At 43.2% G+C, this 23,262-nt stretch overlaps 1 protein-coding gene across 4 annotated transcripts in view; it reads left to right on the top strand.

Moving 5' to 3' along the window:
• The first annotated feature begins 1,661 nt into the window (after nucleotides 1–1,661).
• Nucleotides 1,662–23,262, top strand: part of arap3 (ArfGAP with RhoGAP domain, ankyrin repeat and PH domain 3) — a 491,562-nt gene continuing 469,961 nt past the window's right edge. For 3 of the 4 annotated variants that reach the window (XM_041193181.1, XM_041193177.1, XM_041193179.1), the window contains exon 1: nucleotides 1,663–2,087. The gene's annotated coding sequence lies outside the window, so the exon portion shown is untranslated. Of the gene's footprint in view, nucleotides 2,088–23,262 lie in introns of all 4 variants that reach the window. The other variant, XM_041193182.1, reaches the window with a different exon arrangement.

Genomic DNA, 23,262 nt, shown 5'->3' with positions numbered 1-23,262 from the left:
AAGTAAGTTGCGAAGGGGACATAAGGAGGCTACAAAAAGATGAAGATAGGTCATGTGAGTGGGCAAAGATCTGGCAAACAGAGTATAATGTGGGAAAATGTGAAATTGTCCATTTTGGCAGGAAGAATATTATCTAAATGATGAGAGATTGCAGAGCTCTGAGACACAGAGCGATCTAGGTTTCTTATTGCATAAAGGTTAGTTTGCAGGTACAGCAGGTAATTGGGAAAGCTAATAGAATGTTATTGTTTATTGCGAGGGGAATTGAATACAAAAGTAGGGAGGTTATGCTTCATTTATACAGAACACTAATGAGACCACATCAGGAGTACTGTATACAGTATTGGTCACCTTATTTAAGCAAGGATGTAAATACATTAAAAGCAGTTCAGAGAAGGTTTAGACTATTGCGTGCAGTTCTGGAATCCGCATTATAGGAAGGATGTGATTGCACTAGAGAGAGTGGAGAGGAGATTTACCAGGATGTTGCCTGGGCTGGAGAGTTTTCGTTATGAGGAGAGATTGGACAGACTGGGGTTATTTTCCCTGGAGCAGAGGAGATTGAGGGGGGACATGATTGAGGTGTATAAAATTATGAGGGGCATAGATAGGATAGATAGGAAGGAACTTTTCCCTTTAGTGAAGGGATGAATAACCATAGGACATGGATTTAAGGTAAGGGGCAGGAGGTTTAGAGGGGATGTAAGGAAGAATTTTTTCACCCAGAGGGTGGTGGGAATCTGGAACTCACTGCCTGAAAGGGTGGTAGAGGCAGAAACCCTCATAACATTTCAGAAGCATTTGGATGTGCACTTGTGATGCCATGGCATACGAGGTTATGGGCCTAGTGCTGGAAAATGGGATTAGAATAGTTAGGTACTTGTTGACCGGTGCAGACTTGATGGGCCAAAGGGCCTTTTTCTGTGCTGTAGACCTCTATGGCTCTATTTACCAGACTAATACCTGGAATTGGGGTTGTCTTATCAGGGAAGGTTGGACAGACTAGGCTTGTATCCACTGGAGTTTAGAAGAGTAAGAGGCAACTTGATTGAAACATATAAGATCCTGAGGGGTCTCGACAGGGTGGATGTGGAGAGGATGTTTCCTCTTGTGGGAGAATCTAGAACTAGGGGTCACTTTAAAAATAAGGGGTCGCCCATTTAAAATGGAGATGAGCAGACATTCTTTCCCTCAGAGGGTCGTGACTCTTTGGAACTCTGATCCTGAAAAGGTGGTGGAAGCAGAGTCTTTTAATATTTCTAAGGCAGAGATTCTTGATAAGCAAGAGGGTGATGGGTTATCGGGGGTTGGTGGGATGCAGACTTGAGGTTACTATCAGATCAGCCATGACCTTATTAAATGGCGGAGCAGGCTCGAGGGGCTGAATGGCCTACTCTTGCTCCTTATTAGAAGACTGAGCCACAGCTGACCAACTTTTAGTTATGCAAAGGTCATGAATATCCACTGGTTTGTCCATTGCTTAAAGAGCAATAAAGAACAGAGGAAAGAATGCTGCTGCTCTGAGATGGACGGGAGGGTGGGGTTGAGGTTTGCTCGGCTCCTGCAGGGTGAGGCGTGTCCTGCCCAGTCGGTCAATGCTCCTCCTCCCGGAATGCTGATGTGAGACTCTCCTGCCGGAGCTGCACTGCTGCTTTGATAATTAAAACAGCAGCAACTGGAGAAGTACAGAGACAGTCAGAGTGTCCCGGAACAGAGAGAGAGAGAGAGCAAGTTAAGGATATTCCAGCCCCAGATCCCGGAACTATAGCAGGAAACGGTTCCGCAATTTCTGACTAACTGCAACGATTCTTTCCGTCTTTAATGGTCGTTCCGTGTTTGAGAAGCGACTGGGAGGAGGAACCGGAGGAGGATATCAGGGCGATTTACTGATCTTTAAAAATCAATTATTGATTTGAACTTTACTCCATTACAGTCTGAGTAATTAATTGTGACATTTCACTCTCGCCCTGTTGCTGCTCTGACTAAAGGACATTGATTGGAAAGTTATAGATTCAAGTCTCTCGCTGCTACCTTCAGCGTTTTGTCCACTGAGAGGATCGGCTTGTCCGCCAGCCCCCGCACTTCAGGTGATATTGAGTTTCAGATACAAGACATTGATTTTGTTCTCGATTTGTGTTTGACGGGTTTGTCATGGTGTTAATGTTCTTACGGTGCTGCGGCTGGACATGGACAGTTCAGATTCTCAGCCGGGTGACCGTGGCGGTGCTGTTTTCAGGTTAATCCCAGTGTTATTCTGTAACCAATCACTCAAGGAGCGTGGAGAGTGAACTGCCCTTGGTCACTCTTCCCCACCCAGTCTCCTTTCTTTGCTTGGAATCTTCACCTGTGATTCGGCTAAAACCAGGAACTGGCTATTTGGAGGAGCGTGTTCCTCTTCACTGGTCAGAGAATCACTTTGACGATGAGAGTAGCACATAGCGTGCATGTAGGTTGCTGGATGGTGCACTGACTAAAGGTACACTCTGGTACAGTTTAAGGCTCAAAGACTGAGAAGGATCCAGTTTTGATCTCTGGACTGCATTGCATTAGTTAACCTCAGGCAGTGCAGGAGATATTGTTAGATGCTGGAAAAAACCCAGACGATTATAAAACTGCCAATGTAACACCCTTATTCAAAAGGGAGGGAGACAAAAAACAGGTAACTATAGACCAGTTAGCTTAACATGTCGTTGGGAAAATGTTAGAGTCTATTACAAAGGATGTAATAACAGAGCATTTAGAAATACATAGTATAAGCAAACAGAGTCAGCATGGCTACATGAAGGGGAAATCATGCTTAACAAATTTATTAGAATTCTTAGGAGGTAACAAGCAGGATGGATAAAGGGGAATCAGTACATGTAATATATTTGGATTTCCAAAAGGCATTCAATAAGGTACCGCACATAAGGCTACTTAAAAAGATAAGAGCCCATGGTGTTGGGGGTGATATATTAGTATGGATAGAGGATTGGCTAAGTAATAGAAGACAGAGAGTTGGGATAAGGGGGGCATTTTCAGGATGGCAACCTGTAACTAGTGGAGAGTAACTAGTAACCACAGAGCAGTGCTGGGAGCACAATTATTTACAATATATATTAATGCCTTGGATGAGGGAAATGAATGTACTATCGCCAAGTTTGCGGATGCACAAAAATAGGTGGGAAGTCAAGTGGTGAGGATGACACAAGGAGAGTACAGAGGGATATAGACAGGTTAAATGAGTGGACAAAAACTTGGCAGATGGAATATAATGTAGCAAAATGTGAGGTTATGCACTTTGGCAGGAAGAATAGAGGAGCTGAATATTATTTAAATGGAGAAAGGCTGGAGAAAGTTGCAGCATAGAGGGATTTGGGAGTCCTTGTGCATGAGTCATGAAAGGCTAGCATTCAAGTTCAGCAGGTAATAGGGAAGGCAAGTGGAATGTTGGCCTCTATTTCAAAGGGATTGAAGTATAAAAATAGGGAAGTGTTGCTAAAACTATAAAAGACACTAGTTAGACCACACCTAATGTACTGTGAACAGTTTTTGGACCTCTTATCTAAGAAAAGGTATACTGGCTTTGGAGGCAGTCCAGAGAAGGTTCACTAGGTTGAACCCAGGTATGAAGGGATTTTCTTATGAGGACTGGGAGCTTGACAGGGTTAGATGCTGAGAGGTTGTTTCTCCTTGTGGGAGAGTGTAGGACCAGAGGGCATACTTTCAGAGTAAGGGGTCGCCCATTTAAGACAGAGATGAGGAGGATTTTTTTCTCTCAGAGGATAGTCAATCTGTGGAATTCTTTACAGCAGAAGACTGTAGAAACTGGGTTGTTAAGTATATTCAAGGCTGAGATAGTCAGGTTTTAATCAGTAAGGGAATCAAGGGTTATGGGTAAAAGGCAGGAAAGTGGAGTTGAGGCTTATCAGATCAGCCATGATCTCATTGAATGGTGGAGCAGACTCGATGGGCCAAATGGCCTACTTCTCCCTATGTCTTATGGTCTTCTCCAGCCTTCCAACCCTTCAAGATGTTTTACTGTTAAAAGTGCTATATAAATGCAAGTTGTTGTTGAGATGCAGCCCAAACTGGGTCAGCAGCTTCAGGAGAGGAGCGAGGTAAAGCAGGAACAGATTTGTGAATTTTAATGTTTGTGTACGAACCTGGCAGGACTTTAAAAAAAATATGAGATTCATTTGTTTTGAGAAGCAGCCACAAGCCTACAGCCAGTCTTCTGTTGTTCCCCTTTTGTCTTGTGCGTCAGCCTTTACAGAGTTTTAGGAAATACAGGACATGCCATTGCAACTGAGGACCAAAATGCAGAGTAACAAGTGAAGGCTACTGCAGATGCCCATGTGTGAAACATGTATCGACATAGGCATTAGCAAACACAGAGAAAAAAATTTAATGTTCTAGTTAGATTTGCCGTGGATTTGTACAAACCCTGTAATTCAAGCCCTGACAGAATACAGATGAATCCAGCCTCAAACATTGAGTGAAAGAGGAACCATTCTCAGATAATATTTCGCCCTCACATTGGGCTCATGACGAACTGTCTGGATTTAAGAAAAAAAAGAAATAGGGACAAAAAAAAAGCTGTTGACTAAATCCTGTTCAGCTCCTGTAATTGTCTGAACAAAAGTGAACACCCTGTTGCATTTTATCAAATTTTTAAGCACTTTCTGGTGGCAGTTGCTGTAGTTTATTTAAAGTTGGGAAAAGAGAAATGCCAAACAGAGTTGAAAGTGATCAATTGAATTTTGAGGCATATGGGGAGTTATTAGCAGTTGATAGATCTTGATTAGCACTTATCTGATGTTGGTATTGACCAATTATAGGCTGATGTTGCTAATTATACCGCATGTAAGTTTAAACTCTGTGTTTTGAGACCGTGCGCTGACAGTACACAGCTACATGAACCCTATACTTTTAAAATTTAATTACAGGATGAGGCGTCGCTGGCTGGGCCAGCATTCATTACCTATTCCTAATTGCCCTTGAGAAGGTGGCAGTGAGCTACCTTCTTGAACCGCTGCAGTTCATGTAGTGTAGGTACACCCACAGTGCTGTTAGGGAGGGAGTTCCAGGCAGAAGGACTGTGATGTAATTAAAGAAATTATCTTAGAAAGGGAGGAGGCTCTAAGTGGTCTGGCAGGTTTAAAAGTAGATAAATCTCCAGGCCCGGATGAAATGTATCCCAGGCTGTTGAGTGAGGCAAAGGAGGAGATAGCAGGGGCGCTGGCAATAATTTTCAATACCTCTCTGGCCACAGGAGAGGTGCCAGAGGACTGGAGGACAGCCAATGTGGTATCGTTATTCAAGAAGGGAGGAAGGGATAAACCAGGGAACTACAGGCTAGTCAGTCTAACCTCACTGGTGGGGAAATTATTGGAAGTAATTCTGAGGGACAGAATTAATCTACACTTGGAGAGGCAGGGATTAATCAAGGACCTATTTCCTCCTTGAATGAGTTCCACTGCTCTGACGCAGATTTAGCTAAAAGTAGCTGCTCCCAGTCCACTCTGGCCAAACCATATCTGATCTTATTTTGCACGATGAATGTAGGACCCTGGGAAGTACCGAGGATCAGAGGGACCTTGGTGTGCATGTCCACCGGTCCCTTAAGGTAGCAGGACAGGTAAATAAGACGGTTAAGAAGGCATATGGGATAATTGCCTTTATTAGTCGAGACATAGAATATAAGAGCAGGGAGGTTATGCTGGAACTGTATAAAACTCTGGTTAATCCACAGCTAGAGTATTGCATGCAGTTCTGGAATCCACATTATAGGAAGGATGTGATTGCACTAGAGACAGTGCAGAGGAGATTTACCAGGATGTTGCCTGGGCTGGAGAGTTTTAGTTATGAGGAGAGATTAGATAGACTGGAGTTATTTTCCCTGGAGCAATGGAGATTGAGGGGGGACATGACTGTGGTGTATAAAATTATGAGGAGCATAGATAGGGTAGAGAGGAAGGAACTTTCCCAACCAGGGGGCATAGATTTAAGGTAAGGGGCAGGAGGTTAGCGAGGATGTGAGGAAGAATTTTTTCACTCAGAGCGTGGTGGGAATCTGGAACTCACTGCCTGAAAGGGTGGTAGAGGCAGAAACCCTCATAACATTGACGAAGTATCTGGATGTGCCCTTGCAATGCCATGGCGTACAAGGCTATGGGCCTAGTGCTGGAAAATGGGATTAGAATAGTTAGGTACTTGTTTGACTGGCACAGACTTGATGGGCCGAAGGGCCTGTGCTGTAGACCTCCATGACTTTATGATCTCAGGAAAGATATCCTTGCCATAGAGGATGTGCAACAAAGATTCACCTGACTGATTCCTGAGATGGTGGAGTTTTCCTATGAGGAGAGATTGACAAAACTGGTCTTGTATTGTCTAGAGTTTCGAAGAATGAGTGGTGATCTGATTGAAACATACAAAATTCTTACAGGGCTTGATAGGATGTTTCTGGATAGGATGTTTCCCCTGACTGGGGGAAGGGGGGGATCTAGAAACAGGGGACACATTCTCAGAATAAGGGGCAGGTCATTTTGGATTGAGATGAGAAGGAAAATCTTCACTCAGAGGTGGTGAATTTTTGGAATTCTTTACCCCATAGGGCTGTGGAGGCTCAGTTGTTGACTATGTTCAAGACTGAGATCAATAGATTTCTAGATATTAAAAATATGAAAGAAAATGGGGATAGTGCAGGAAGATGCTGTTGAAGTAGACGATCAACCACGATGTAGTTGATTGGTGGAGCAGGCTCAAGGGGCTGAATGGCCTAATGCTGCTGCTTTTTCCTATGTTCTTATGTTCATGTAGTCCATGATGGTACATTTTGCTGACACCAGAGTGAAATTCAAAGTTGGCAAGAGCACAAAATGAGTGATGGATTTGTACACATCCTGCATGATCACTAGAAAGTTAATTCATGTGGGGTGTATAATGGGGACTGGCCTGTTACAGCTCCCCTTGCACCTACATCAAAGATTAATATCACCACCTCACTGTCTTGGCTCAAACACCATTAATGACCACTTGGATGGGATATTTGTAGGCAGCCAACATCACAACAAGAGCTGTTGGCTTTAAGAGAGCAGGCAAGAAAAGTTGAAACAGGAAAGAAAAATGTCTTCTTGGTGCTTAGAATTATTTAGTTCTTGAGACTGAACTACTTCACTTAATTTTTCAGAAAAACATATTTTTCACTATATCTTGGTGCAGAATTCCTCTCAAATTCCAATTTTCAATTTGATGAAATGAAACAGCAATAAGGGCTGTCTGAAGATGTGTTAAGGCTGGTCAGTACCCATAAGGAATGAGAAGTGAAAGTTGTTTATGACTCTCAATGTTAGCATGTGACACTAAGGTATTTGGAAAGTTGCAAAATGTATACAAGGCAATGCTATTGTTCTGGAAAAACTCAGCAGGTCTGGCAGCATCAGCGGAGAAGAAAAGAGTTGACGTTTCGAGTCCTCATGACCCTTCGACAGAACTAGGAACAAAACAGAACTTGCAGTTCTGTCGAAGGGTCATGAGGACTCGAAGCGTCAACTCTTTTCTTTTCCGCCGATGCCGCCAGACCTGCTGAGTTTTTCCAGGTAATTATGTTTTTGTTTTGGATATCCAGCATCTGCAGTTTTTTTGTTTTTATTAATGCTATTGTTCTTGCTGTTTGGAAACCAGCAACTTCAAATGAATTCAGATAAATGGAAGGGGGAGACTGGGGGTTGACTATGATCTGAGGGGAATAGTTTTGGCTTCCCCTGGTCTTTTCATTATTATTTTGAGTTCATTGTGTCACCAAAGGCAAGTGGATTTCACCCTTCTTCTGGGTGACAAATTCCTATTCATTTCTCTGGAACGTATAGAGTATTTTTGAGTCAATGACGAGAAGATTTGGCTGAATGTCACTTGATCTTGTAGCTGTAACTGAATAGTGAAGCAGTTGGGTCATGTCAGAGCCTCCTCCCTTCTGTTTCAAGCCTGTTTAACAATGAAATGCTGGGAGTTTCGAGCAATGTTCACATGTGCAAGCATGCATCCTTAACAATGTTATCAGTAAGATTTCACTCATGTGCTTCATGTTTAGCTGCTTAGTGGAAAAAACATTCAACAGTAAAATATTGTTTACCCTTTTAAACCTGGGTTGTGTATTTGAGTCACATGACGTTAGGCTAAACTAGTGGTGGTTATGTGAGTTACCCTGGTGTGGGTGGCAGTGACAGTAATTTGAAGTGATAATATACGAATATTGATGCAAGTGCATATTTTCTATAGCTCATTTGCTGCATGGGATTTGATGTGTCACTTTTCAGACATTGACACCATAATACCAAATAAACCAAGATAAGAATTTGTATGAAAACAACACCATAAATAATTTAAAACAAAAACAGAATTACCTGGAAAAACTCAGCAGGTCTGGCAGCATCGGCGGAGAAGAAAAGAGTTGACGTTTCGAGTCCTCGTGATCCTTCAACAGAACTAGGAACAGAACAGAACTTGCAGTTCTGTTGAAGGGTCATGAGGACTCGAAACGTCAACTCTTCTCTTCTCTGCCGATGCTGCCAGACCTGCTGAGTTTTTCCAGGTAATTCTGTTTTTGTTTTGGATATCCAGCATCCGCAGTTTTTTTGTTTTTAACCATAAATAATTTCCATGAACTGCACTGGGTGATGTGCTGCCGTCACTGTGATCAACAACAACATTGACAACTTGAATTTATAAAACAGTAAAATGTTCAACTTCAGAGAATCACAATCAAACAGAATTTAACGCTAAATCACATAAGGAGATAATAGGGCAGATGACTAAAAGCTTGGCCAAAGAGGTAAGACTTAAGAAACATGTTAGGCAAAGAGAGGTAGAAAAGCAGAGAGGTTTAGGGAGGGAATTCCAGAACTTAAGGCCCAGGCAGCTGAAGGCAGGGCCTCCGAATTATGTAGCAATTAAAATTAGAGAAGCTCAAAAGGCCAGAATTATAAGAATGCAGATATTTAAAGGATTTAAGTCTGGAGGATGTTATGGAGGAATTTTCTGTTTATCCAGTGCTGGATGTTGAATAAGCAGTTTGATGATTTAGCAACAGTGGAGGGATGAGAGAAATGATGGTGAGGTAGAGCTGGGTGTCATGAGCGCCTATGTGATCGCTAACACGGTGCCTTCAGATGATGTCGCTGACGGGCAGCACGTGGATGAGAAATCAGAAGAGTCCAAGGATTGATCCTTAGGGGACACCAGAGGCAATGGTGCTTGAGTAGGAAGAAAAGCCATTACAAATGATTCTCTGGCTACTATTAGATAAGAATGGAACCAGATGAGAGTCATCCCAACCAGCTGGACAACAATGGAGAGGCATTGGAGGAGGATGGTGTGGTCAACTATGTCAAAGGTTGCAAATAGGTCGAGAGGAGCAAGGAAGGAAAGTTTAACTTTGTCACAGTCACAAAGGATGTCATTTCTGACTTTGGTAAGACCTGTTTCTTTACTGTGGGGGGACAGGAATCTGATTGGAGGGATTCATACATGGGATTCCTGGAAATATGGGCAGAGATTTTGGAGGCAGCAACACATTTGAGGCCTATGGAGAGGAAAGGCAGGTTAGAGTTCTGTCGAAGGGTCATGAGGACTCGAAACGTCAACTCTTTTCTTCTCCGCCGATGCTGCCAGACCTGCTGAGTTTTTCCAGGTAATTCTGTTTTTGTTTTGGATTTCCAGCATCCGCAGTTTTTTTGTTTTTATATTAGAGTTGGGGCAGTTGTTTGCAAAGACGTTGGGGTCAAGATTTATTTTTGAGGAGAGGGGTGATGATGACAGATTTAAAGAGAGAGGGGCAACAGCTGAAGAGAGAAAACCATTTATAATGTCAGCTAACATGGGAAGTTGGGTGATCAGCAGTTTAGTGGGAATGGGACTGAGGGAGCAGGAAGTGGATTTCATGGAAAAGATGAGCTCAGAGAAGGCATGAGGGGTGAGAGGAGAGAAGATGGAGAAAGATAAGAGTTCAGGGCTAGGAGAGGGGGGAAAGGTAGAGCAAGTTTGACCCGGTGGGCCAGTGGAAGGGTGGAAAGTGGCAGAGGTAGCTGATTGGATGATCCCGATCTTTGTGACAAAGAAATCCATGAGCTCTTTGTATTTATTGGAGATGAGGGTGGAAGAGACAAGGGAGAACACTTTAAGAATACAGTTAGTAATAGGGAAAAGAAGCCGTGGATTATCTTTGCATTCTAGGGTGATGTTTGAATATGGGTGGTTGTAGTAGTCCGAGCAGGATCCGATGAGGTTTTTCATTGTCCAGTCAGATCTGGTGTGGATGGCAAATCCAGTTTTCTACCAGATCCAGCGGCAGATACAGAAAGAGGTAGGGTTGGGAAGGGGAAAATGGTATGGTTGGAGAGTGCTATACGGAAGTGATCAGAGATGGCCTTAAGTGTGGCTGACACAATGGAAATAGCAAAGCCATATGAGATGACAAGGATCTGTAACATCTGGGTCCTTCTGTGCTTCAAGCCAAGCAATATTAATCTGCATTCTCATCAAACAAATTTATAACATTTTACAATCATTCCAAAAGCGTTGTGAATTAGAAAATGTGCTCTGTTGTAGGCACTTTTACATTGAGATTCTTGTTTCACATCATGAAGAGCACATTGGGAGGCCTGGAAGCATTTCTTAAGTATTTCACAGTTCCAGATGATAGCTGGAAATCTAATAGCACGTTCAGCTTTTGTTCCCAATCAAATTAACAAAAAGCTGCAAATATTTGGATTGCTACTATTTTTAAAAACACCTTTGATTAATCCTGTTTCTACTAAAATAAACAGGGGCTTTCAGCCCACACAAAAACCTCCAGTTTTTAATGAAATACTTGTGATGCATGAGAAATGTCACGGAATCTGTTGCTTTGGAAATGGAATGAAGAGAAGGAGTTCACATTTGACCTCCTTTGGCATTGTGACCCTATTTTTAATTGCAGGCAGGAATGGATGGAAAGAGGCACATTGAAATTTCAGTGATTTTTTTTCTCTAAAAGAAACATTCATTTGTGAGAAGCTATTAGAGAAAATGATTAATACACTCTTTCAGAGCATATGTAGAGGGGCAATCACAAAACAATACTCTCCTTGTATGTTATAATTCAAACTAAAACAGAACTGGGGTCGCAGTGAGTGCAGGGCAATTCTAATGTCATTTGGTATCCGATTGCAATGATCTGAGAGATAGTCAGTCAGCAGAAAGCAGGTCAATATTCAGGGCAGAGATGGTTTGCAAGAGAATCCCCACTGAGGTACATCAAATATTAAATGATTTGCATAGGGTCAAAGGAGAATATTAATTCAAATTAAATCTGGAAAGTTGATGGACGCACATTCTCAACTTTGCTGAAAAAAGAGAATTGCTCTCAGCGCTTTTTGTCTTGAAGTCATCAGGAACGGTTCAGAAGAATGACAAATTTCAAAGGGAGCAACATTTTATGCTGCAACTTGTCCTTTCTTCTCTTGTCACTGGCAAGGCTAACATTTGTTGCCCATCCCTAATTGCCCTTGAACTGATCTTGCTAGGTCATTTCAGAGGGCAGTTAAGAGTTAACCACATTGCTGTGGGTCTGGAGTCACATATAGGCCGGACCAGAAAAGGATGGCAGATTTCCTTCCCTAAAGGACATTAGTGAACCAGGTTGGTTTTAATGGAAATTGATGGTAGTTGGTCACCATTACTGAGACTAACTTTATATTCCACGTTTACTAATTGAATTCAAATTCCACCAGCTGCCATGGTGGGAATTGATACCATGTCCCCAGAACATTGGCCTGGGTCTCTCAATTACTAGTCCAGTGACAAGATGTCACCCTCTCCCCCTGGACATGAGAAAAGGGGTTTTGGTTAGTTTGTAGGTCAGCTCTGATTGGTTGAGATATTGCCATGGGGGCAATTGTCACTGGGGAGCAATTGTCACTCATGCTTTTGTTTATTTAAAGAAGAGACAATGCTTGGACATGTTCCTTTTGCCTGCAGAGGACAGGGTCCTATGTATGAATATATATAGCTTCTAGCAAACATAAATGGGCTACATTGTGAACCCAACTGATAGTGTTAAATTGATTGTGAGTGTAATTCTGAGCACAATATGCACATTGTATATAGTAGTCACGAAGGTGAATGAATCCTTCACGGCGTACACAGAAACTGATTGCTCAGGACTGATTGTAGCATCTCGCTCAACTATTTGGCTAATTCATGTTGTGCAGAATCACAGAATTAGGGCATAAGGGGAGGTGGTGGCGTGTTGGTATTTTCACTGGACTGGTATTCTAGAGACCCAGGGTAATGCTTTGGGGACCTGGGATCAACTCATACCACAGCACATGGTGGAATTTGAAATCAGTAAAAATCTGGAATTAAAAGTCTAATGATGACCATGAAGCTAATGTCAAATGTTGTAAAAATCCACCTGGTTCACGAATGTACTTTAGGGAAGGAAGTCTGCTGTCCTTACCTGGTCTGGCCTACATGTGACTCCAGGCCCATAGCAATGTGGTTGACTCTTAAATGCCCTCTAAACAAAGGCAATTAGGAATGAGTAATAAATTCTGGCCCAGCCAGTGACACCCACATCTCATAAACAAATTTTAAAAAAAGACATTACTTTTGTGTGTCTTGGGCCCAAATAGATGGTGTTGTCATGGGATCCTCCCTAGACACAGCTATTGTTAACATTTTTATTGGTTCCCATAAGAAACACGTTTTCAAAGGAATCACAGAATCACAGTGCTGAAAATGCTCTTCGGCCCATCGAGTCTGCACCGACACGTGAGAAACACCTGACCTACCTACCTAATCCCATTTACCAGCACTTGGCCCATAGCCTTGAATGTTATGATGTGCCAAGTGCTCATCCAGGTACTTTTTAAAGGATGTGAGGCAACCCACCTCCACCACCCTCCCAGGCAGCGCATTCCAGATCGTCACCACCCTCTGGGTAAAAAAGTTTTTCCTCACATTCCCCCTAAATCCCCTGCCCCTCACCTTGAACTTATGTCCCCTTGTGACTGACCCTTCAACTAAGGGGAACAGCTGCTCCCTATCCACCCTGTCCATGCCCCTCATAATCTTGTACACCTCGATCAGGTCGCCCCTCAGTCTTCTCTGCTTCAACGAAAACAACCCAAGTCTATCCAACCTCTCTTCATAACTTAAATGTTTCATTCCAGTCCTGGTGAATCTCCTCTGTACCCCCTCCAGTGCAATCACAATCTTCCTATAATGTGGCAACCAGAACTGCACACAGTACTCCAGCTGTGGCCTCACCAAGGTTCTACACAACTCCAACATGACCTCCCTACTTTTGTAATCTATGCCTCGATTGAGAAAGGCAATTGTCCCATATGCCTTTTTCACTACCCTACTAACATGCCCTTCCACTTTCAGAGATCTATGAACACGTGCCAAGGTCCCTTTGTTCCTCAGAACTTCCTAGTGTCATGCCATTCATTGAATACTTCCTTGTCAAATTACTCCTTCCAAAGTGTATCACCTCACACTTTTCAGGGTTAAATTCTATCTGCCACTTATCTGCCCATTTGACCATCCCATCTATATCTTCCTGTAGCCCAAGACACTCAACCTCACTATTAACCACCCAGCCAATCTTTGTGTCATCCGCAAACTTACTAATCCTACCCCCCCACGTAGTCATCTATGTTGTTTATATAAATGACAAATAATAGGGGACCCAGCACAGATCCCTGTGGTACACCACTGGACACTGGCTTCCAGTCACTAAAGCATCCTTCTGTCATCACCCTCTGTCTTCTACAACTAAGCCAATTTTGAATCCACCTTATCAAATTACCCTGTATCCCATGTGCATTTGCCTTCTTTATAAGAGTCTGATGTGGGACCTTGTTAAAGACTTTGCTGAAATCCATATAAACTACATCAACTGCACTCCCCTCATCTACACACCTGGTCACCCCCTCAAAACATTCAATCAAATTTGTTAGGCATGACCTCCCTCTGACAAAGCCATGCTGACTATCCCTGATCAAACCTTGCCTCTCCAAGTGGAGATAGATTCTCTCCTTCAGAATTTTCTCCCATAGTTTCCCTACCACTGACGTGAGACTCACTGGCCTGATCCCTGGAATGATCCCTGACTTCCTACCCCTCGCATATTTTCAATATGTAGATGGCATGTTTGATATATTTGAATCTACAGCTGGATGAAAGAATTTACTTACACACTTTAAAGCAATCTTGCATGCAAATTTGCTTTGGAAGTGGAGCAGTCTATCAGCTCCCTTTCCGTGACGTGCCAGTTAAGGAATCTGCTAATGAGTTCTCTACTCCTGTCAACTGCAAGCCTACCTTCACTGCTCAATGTATGCTTAGGGATTCCTACTGTTCCACACGCTATGAGATTGATTATATTGGCAACCTCATAAGTAGGGCCCAATCCATTTGTTCACCGTGCAAGCTTGATGCTGAAATAGGGGCATCAAATACATCTTGTGGGATAATGGCCACCCTGATCAGATCATTGCTCACTGTATATTGCACAAACTCATGAATGGGCCTAAGGCTTCCACTTTTGGTCCTGAAAAGAACCTAGTACACCTCAGATTACCTACCACAAAAGGATATATATTTCACCTGAATTTCAGTGCCAGTGTGATGTCAGGTACATGAGTCATACGTCCCAAGAACTGGTGGATCATATCAAGCATCGCATCCCTTTGGCTGATTGCAATAGGCAGAGTACTGACCGTATTCAACCATCCTGAGCTTGCAAAACTCAGAACATAATGTCTAACATCAGATGTGATTCCACAATTGGACAACAGTTGCTGAACAGTCCTGAGTGTGCTAAGAATTACACTAACCAATTTAAGACTATCAGTTGTGCTCACAATGTGGCTCACTTATGCTTGCCAGAAGTTGCATATATGCATAGACAGGGCCCTGTTCTCTGCAGGTAAAAGGAACATGTCCAGAAATTGTGCCATTTTTGATTGATCAAAAGCATAGGGGACAGTAGCTCCCTCCTGCATGCACCATGGCAACACTTTGACCTATCAGAGTCAACTTGCCAACTAATCAACACTTTTTCTTATGCAGTATAAATTGTTGCTCCCTTTGAAATATGGCATTCTTGCATTTGTCCTGATAAGTACAAGGTGAAAAGCTTCAACAGCATCTCTCTTTTTTTTGAAGCAATATTCAGGGTCTATACTACCAAGCAACAATTCTCAACTTCCTTCTTTTCTTTGTTTTCTGCTCTATTTGGAACACTAGCTTCTTCCAGGTTGACCCATGAGTCCTGTTGCCATAATTCCTGAAATATACTGGACATACAATCTGCAGATAATCAATTGTTAGTTATTAGTTTATCGCACTTGTAGTACTGGCCCATTCACAAATCCTTCCATGGCCTCACCCCCTCCATATCTCTGTAACACTCCTCCAAGAATCTGCATTCCTCCAATTCCAGCGCTTGTACTTCCCCAGTTTTCATCACACAATCGTTGGTGATTATGTCTTCTGTCATGAAGACCCTAAGCTCTGGAATTACCTTTCTAAACCTCTCCACCTCTCTACATCTCTCCTCTTTTTAAGATTAACAGCACTAGAATGGAGCTGGGACAGGTGCCCCTAAAATCCACCTGTTTAACCAAGCTTTTTGTCACCTGTCTTAATATTTCCTTACGTGATTTGATAACTCTGCTGTGAAGTGCCTTGGGTTGTTTTGCTATGCTCAAGGTGCTATGTAAATGCAAGTTATGGTTGTTGTAGAGATTTCAATTCTGCAGCTAAAGTTTCGAATATTTTATGATGTTATTTGAACCCAGCTTTGTAAATAATGCCAGATAAATGCTCCAGGGTACTCTTTATTCTGCACTATAGCTAACTGAATGGATACAGAATTGGCTGACTGACAGGGAACAGAGAATAGTGGTTAATGGATTTTTTTTGGGCTGGAGTTCAGCTCTTTTGTCCATGTTTATACCAAGGCTGTAACGAGGTCAGGAGCTGAGTGACCCTGGCGGAACCCAAGCTAGGCATCAGTGAGCAGGTTATTGCTAGGCAAGTGCCTCTTGATAGCACTGTTGATGACCCCTTCCCTTACTTTACTGATGATGGAGAGTAGTCTGATGGGGCGGTAATTGGCTGGGTTGGATTTGTCCTCCTTTTTGTATACAGGACATACCTGGGCAATTTTCCACATAGCCGGGTAGATGTCAGTGTTGTAGCTGTACTGGAACAGCTTGGCTAGGGGCGCAGCAAGTTCTGGAGCATGATTCTTCAGTACTATTGCTGGAATATTGTCAGGGCCCATAGCCTTTGCAGTATTCAGTGCCTTCAGCTATTTCTTGGTCTCACATGGAGTGAATTGAATTGGCTGAAGACTGGCATCTGTGATGTTGGGGACCTCTGGAGGAGGCCGAGATGGATCATCCACTCGGCACTTCTGGCTGAAGATTGCAGTAAATGCTTCAGCCTTATCTCTTGCACTGATGTGCTGGGCTCCTGCATCATTGAGGATGGGGATATTTGTGGAGCCTCCTCCTCCAGTGAGTTGTTTAATTGTCCACCACCATTCATGACTGGATGTGGCAGGACTGCAGAGCTCTGAGCTGATCCGTAGGTTTTGGGTTCGCTTAGCTCTGTCTGTCACATGTGTGTTCTGTTTGGCATGCAAGTGTTATAGCTTCACCATGCTGACACCTCATTTTCAGGTATGCCTGGTGTTGCTCCTGGCATGTCCTCCTGCTCTCTTCATTGAACCAAGATGGTAATGGTCGAATGGGGGATATACCGGGCCATGAGGTTACAGATTGTGTTCGAGTACAATTCTGCTGCTGCTGATGGCCCACAGCACCTCATGGATGCCCAGTCTTGAGTTTCTAGATCTGTTCAAAATCTATCTCATTTAGTATGGTGGTAGTGCCACACAACACGATGGAGAGTATCCTCAATGTGAAGGTGGGACTTGGTCTCTACAATGTCTGTGCGGTGGTCATTCCTACCGACACTGTCATGGACAGATGCACATGTGGCAGGCAGGTTGTTAAGGCTGAGGTCAACTATGTTTTTTGCTCTTGTTGCTTCCCTCACCACCTGCTGCAGACCCAGTTGAGCAGTTATGTCCTATCGGACTCGGCCAGCTCAGGAAGTAGTGGTGCTACCGAGCCACTCTTGGTGATGGACATTGAAGTACCCCATCCAGAATACATTCTGCGCCCTTGCCACCCTCAATGCTTCCTCCAAGTGGTGTTCAACATGGAGGAGCACTGATTCATTAGCTGAGGGAGGGCGGTATGTGGTAATCATCAGGAGGTTTCCTTGTCCATGTTTGACCTGATACCATGAGACTTCATGGGGTCCGGAGTCGATGTTGAGGACTCCCAGGGCAACTCCCTCCTGACTGTATATCACTGTGCCCCCACCTCTGCTGGGTCTGTCCTGCTGGTGGGACAGGACATACCCAGGGATGGTGATGGTGGTGTCTGGGACATTATCTGTAAGATATGATTCATTTGCTTGACTAATTTGTGAAACAGCTCTCCCAATTTTGGCACTAGCCCCTGATGTTAGTAAAGAAAATTTTGGAGAGTCGGCACAGCTGAGATTGCCATTGTCGTTTCCAGTGCCTAGGTTGATGCCGGGTGGTTCGTCCAGTTTCACTCTTTTTTTTGGAGACTTTTTGTAGTGGTTTGAAACACCTGAGTGGTTTGTTCGGCCATTTCAGAGGGCATTACAGTGCTAGAAAGACTGCAGAAAGAAAAAGGAATAGGACTATCAACTTTGGTTGGACATATTCTGGGAGCTGTTGGCTGAAGTGATGTCATGGAAAGTCAGCAGTGAGGCGCAAGTGAGCGGGTAAAACTAAAGTTAAGGCCTGTGACACTGAGTGAGAGGGAATGAGGATTTCCAACCCCCCTGGAATGCCCCGGAGTGCCCAGAATGGCCGGAATACCCCGGAGTGCCCTGGAATTGTCATCAATCTTTTGGAGGCCAAACAAAGGATTCTGGGAGCACATTAGCTTCTGGCAGCGGTAGCCAGGGACCGTCCGCCAGCCAATCACAGTCCAGGCTCGGGGACCACCTGACCTTCTCTACTCCCTCACCCACGGAAAAGCCTGACTCGGTGTTGGCAGAGGCAACTCAATAGGCCACGTGATCAGTGCTCCAATCAGTTGAGTGCTGTATGCTCAGCTGTAGACAGCTGGAGGAACGGCCACTGGTTATGAGCTGGACCGAAATTGGCTGGATGCTGGTATGGTGATTAATTAGTGTTATTAATGTCATTAATCAGTGTCAGATCGAATTGGTGGTAATTGGGCTGACTGTGGTGCGCTGTGGATTTCCATCCCCCGGAGAGCAGCAGACAGGGAAAGGAATTGTCCGGACCCAGTAGTGGAATTTAGCGGAGACAGGTTTATTCCCTCTCACTCAGTGTCAAGGGCCTTTTCTCTAGATTCACCCACTTGCTTGCACTACACTGCCAGCTTTCCATGGCATCACTTCTGCTGATATGTCTCGGAATATTCCAGCCAGAGGTGGTAACTCTAGAGTGCACCTGTCTTCACTAAATTCCACTACTGGGCCTGGGCTGTGATTGGCTGGTGGCTAGTCCTGGCTGCTATTGCTGGGAGCTGAGGTGCTCCCAGATTGCTTTGTTTGGCCACTGGGAGATTGAGGCCAATTCTGGTGGACTCTTGGCCATTCTGGGAGGGTTAGAAACCCTAATTGGAAGAGCAGGAGAGAACAAGGGAAAAAGTAATGGAGTGCCAGCAGACAGAAATGATGAGTTCAAGAGACAGAAATAGAAAGTGCAACTGAAAAAGGAAAAGTAAGAGAGACAGGAGAGAAAGAGAATAGCAATAGAAAGATCACAGAGAGAAAGGGGGAAGTAGCAGAGATATGACAAAGAGAAAGGGGGAAATAATAGAAACTGAACATCATAGAATCACAGAGAATACTTACAGCACAGAAGGAGGCCATTCAGCCTGCCATGTTTATGCCGGCTGTCTGCAAGAGCAACTCAGCTAGTCCCACTCTGCTGCCCTTTTTCCATAACCCTGCATACTTTATTCTCTTTTGATAATTATCCAATTCCTTTTAGAAAGCCATGATTGAAGATTCCTCCAGCACCCTCTCAAGCAGTGTATTCCAGATCCTAACCTCTTGCTGCTTAAAAACAGGTTCCCTCGTGTTGCCTTTGGTTCTTTAACATCTTTGCTATTGTACTCAATGGGCTGGATTTCCATGTGTCCAATTGGGTCGGCACAGAGTTGGGTGACTGAAAAATGGCACTGGCATCATGCGACACAACATCCCACATCTGTTCCTGAGCCTGCCAATTTTCATGAGGGTAGGAGGAGAGTGGGGGAAGGGTGGGAAAATGAAGTTTCCTGTACCATTAATTGGGCACATTTTGCGAATTAAGTAACCCTTTAACAGCTCACCTCATAAGATATGAAGATTTTCATTGGGGCAGCCAGCTGCTCAGAATTGTGTAATAATTCTGACAGTGGCTGCCTGTCAGAAATGATCAGCAGTGTGGAAAAGGTTTTATTTGATTTTAAAACAGTGAAAGTTTTGAAGAAAATCTATTGCACAGCGATGAAGTTGTAATAACATGAGCATTTCCCTACCTTATCCTGGGCTCCTGCTCTCCATCCACCATGGCCAATGTGAGGATTCAGATTCTTTCATTTTTTTCAGCAATGGTTCCTGTGTCCAAGCAGGATGTATCCCACTTCCCTGGTATCCAGCCCCCATGCCTGCCTCCCAGCCATTAACTGGCCACCACTCCCAATCCCTCATCACCTTACCTCTGCCAAAACCAGAAGTTTTGTTTACTTCCCGATGGGAGTGAGCTTGTAATCTGGAAATGAACTCAGTTTCTGAATCCCACCATTTTAATCAATATCCAGCCCTAACCCTCTATTTATAAACCACAGGACCCCATATGCCTTTTTTACCACTTTCTTAACCTACCCTGCCACCTTCAAGAATTTCTGCATGTATACCCCGGGGTCCCTCTGCTCCTGCACCCCCTTTTTAGAAATGTAGCCTTTATTTTATTTTGCCTCTTCTCGTCCTTCCTACCAAAATAAATCGCTTTAAGTTCTGCATTAAATTTCATCTCCCACTTGTCCACCCGCTCCACCAGCCTGTCTATGCCATTTTGAGGTTTATCACTATCCTCCTCACAGTTCACAATACTTCCAAGTTTTGTGTCATTAACAAATTTTGACTTTGAATCCCTCTAAGATATCTGCACTCCTCTAATTCTAGCTTCTTGTACATCCCCATTCCAAGACTATAATTCTAATTCTAATTATAATTGCTCCACCATTGGTGACAATGCCTTCAGTCTCCTGGACCCTAAGCCCTGGAATTCCCTCACTAAACCTCCCCACTTCTCTACCTTCCCTTCCACCTTTAAGTGCTCCTTGAAACTTACATCTTTGACCAAGCTCTTGGTCGCCTGACCTAATATCTCCTGATGTGGCTCGGTGTTAGATTTTGTTTTAACATGCTGCTGTGCAGAGCCTTGGGGTGTTAAATGTGCTATGTAAATATAAGTTGTTGTTGTAGAATATCTCTTCCCCAAGTGCCTATTTCTCATGTGTGAGCCTGTCTGGTGAGTTTCAACAAACTATTCTCCTGGAAGTCAAATATTTTACTGACAAAGCTGCGGAAAAGAATCGTTTTGCTAAATAGACTTCATTGTTTTGATTATTCAACAAACAAGCAAATTTTACTGAGAGATCTATTATTGGAGTCACTTTGTTCTCTCACTTGTTCTTTTTCTCATGTGGTTTTTTTTTCTCATTTAAAGAGTTTTGCTACAACGGAGGCCTGGCAGGACTGGGCGTTAAATATTCCAGGGTACAAAGTGATTAGGAGAGACGGGAAAGGAAGAAAAGGTGGGAGGAGAGTGGCAATATTGGTTAAAGTTGGCATTACAGTGCTGGAAAGAGAGGATGTTCCAAGGTGGTCAAAGACGAAATCTCTCTGGCTAGAGGTAAGAAATAGGAAAGGTGCAGTAACGTTGATTGGTGTAGTATATAGGCCACAGTGGAAGGGATGTGGAGAAACAAATTTGCAAATTAATTCAGGAAAGGTGCAAGAATAATCATAACGGGGGACTTCAGTTATCCGAATATAGACTGGGATAGGAATAGTACAAAATGACAAGGGGGCAAGAGTCCTTGGAATGTGTTCAAGATAATTTTCTACTGCAGCCTGTTTCCAGTCTGAGAGGACTTGCACTTTTGGACCTGGTTCAGGGGAATGAATTGGCCCAAGTGGATTGAATATCAGCAGGAAAGCCTCTAGGGGACAGTGACCATTGTATCATAAGGTTTAGGTTAATCATGGAAAAGGACAGAGAACAATCCAGAGCAGGGATAATTAACTGGGGGAAAGCCAACCTCGATGGGATGAGAACGCATCCCAGTTGAGTGAATTGGAATCAAATGTTGGCAGCAAAGACGGTGGCTGGACAATGGGCCACCTTCAAAGGAAATGTATTGCAGGCAATGTGTTAGGACACAGCAGTTGGTCAATACTGAGTTGTTTAAATCCCAGAGGGAAACTTGAACAACTGTCATAACCTATATTTTCAATTCGTATGTTTGAGATGCAGCTCTGAGCTCAGAAATAAAACCATCAAGCCTCAAGAGGTTTTCTTTATTTGAACTAAATTAAACATTTATTAATCTAACAAGAAATTAAACACATACACAAGCCTACAAATTGCTACCACAATAACTTTTAAACAAGTCCCCAAATGAATCACTCTCAGTTAAATCTTCACCAAGGCAACAATAACCCATAGACTTTAAACAGACACCAGGCAAAGCACATTTGACCTTACAGATTCAAAATGAGGCCTCTTTCAATTCGGTTTCTTTGCAGACACCGTTGTAGGGCTTACAGGCTGGTCAGATATTACATGCCCCTGACTCTCACACACAAACTCCTCTCGATTTATACCTAGCTTCCCCTTTGAATGTATATTTTCCATTGTATTACAATTTTTTAAATTTTACCTCTTCTAACAATAATCTTTGCATTCCACCAATTTTATTAGTAACATAAATACGTTGCCTGGCATCTCCCAGCTAGGTGCAAGATTTTACCCATTCTTTTTAATTATTTATTCAACAAATGCAAGAGTACTCTTTACCTTCTATACTTACATTTATCTAATTAACATCTCAAACTACTATACATCAAAGCATCCAGACTAGCTGGCTTTAATCCAGTTAAACCCCCCCCCTCCACACACACACACACACACACACACACACACACACACACACTCACATAGACACAGACCCTACTACAAGTCAAATTTAAAAATTATTTTCAATAACATTATAGACATTAATCTCTTCATGACAAATGTCAAGGTATATTCCCTTGAAAGAGAAAGGTAGGACAAATAAATACAGAGCACCCTGGATGACACGAGAGATAGAGATGAAGGTGAAAAGGAAGAAGTGCGCATACAACAGATGTCAGATAGAAAATACGATGGAGAATCCGGCTGAATATAGAAGGACCAGAGGGGAAGTGAAGAAACTAATCAGAAAAGCAAGGAGAGAGCATGAAAAGAGGCTGGCAGCGAATATAAAAGGAAATCCCAAGGTCTTCTATTAGCATGTAAATAATAAAAGGGTGGTAAATGAAAGAGTAGGGCCGATTAGTGACAAAAAAAGGGACTTGCATGAGGAGGCTGGAGAAGTAGTGGAGGTGTTGAATGAGTACTTTGCATCTGTCTTTACAAAGGAAGAACTTGCTACCCAGGCTGAGGTGAGAAAAGAGGTAACTGGTACACTAGAAGAACTTACAATTGAGAGGAAGGAGGTGTTGGAAAGGCTATCTTTACTTAAAATAGATAAGGTACCAGAATCGGATGAGATGCATCCAAGGGTACTGAAGGAAGTGAGAGTGGAAGTTGCAGAGAAACTAGTGATAATCTTCCAATCTTCCTTAGACACAGGGGAGGTGCCAGAGGATTGGAGAATTGTGAATGTTACACCCTTGTTCAAAAAGGGGTGCAAGGATAAAGCTGGATACAAGAATACAGACCAGTCAGTTTGACCTCAGTGGCAGGGAAACTTCTGGAAACTATAGTATGGGATAAAATCAATAACCACTTAGACAAGTGCAGGATGATTAAGGAGAGCCAGCATGGATTCATCAAGGGAAAATCATGTTTAACTAACTTGCTGGAATTTTTTGAGGAGGTAACAG

Source organism: Carcharodon carcharias, chromosome 8, assembly GCF_017639515.1.
Source record: "Carcharodon carcharias isolate sCarCar2 chromosome 8, sCarCar2.pri, whole genome shotgun sequence".
In the NCBI taxonomy this organism is placed as follows: Eukaryota; Metazoa; Chordata; class Chondrichthyes; order Lamniformes; family Lamnidae; genus Carcharodon; species Carcharodon carcharias.
The sequence above is the reverse complement of the archived record's forward strand: the minus strand, read 5'-3'. Positions and strand labels throughout refer to the sequence as shown.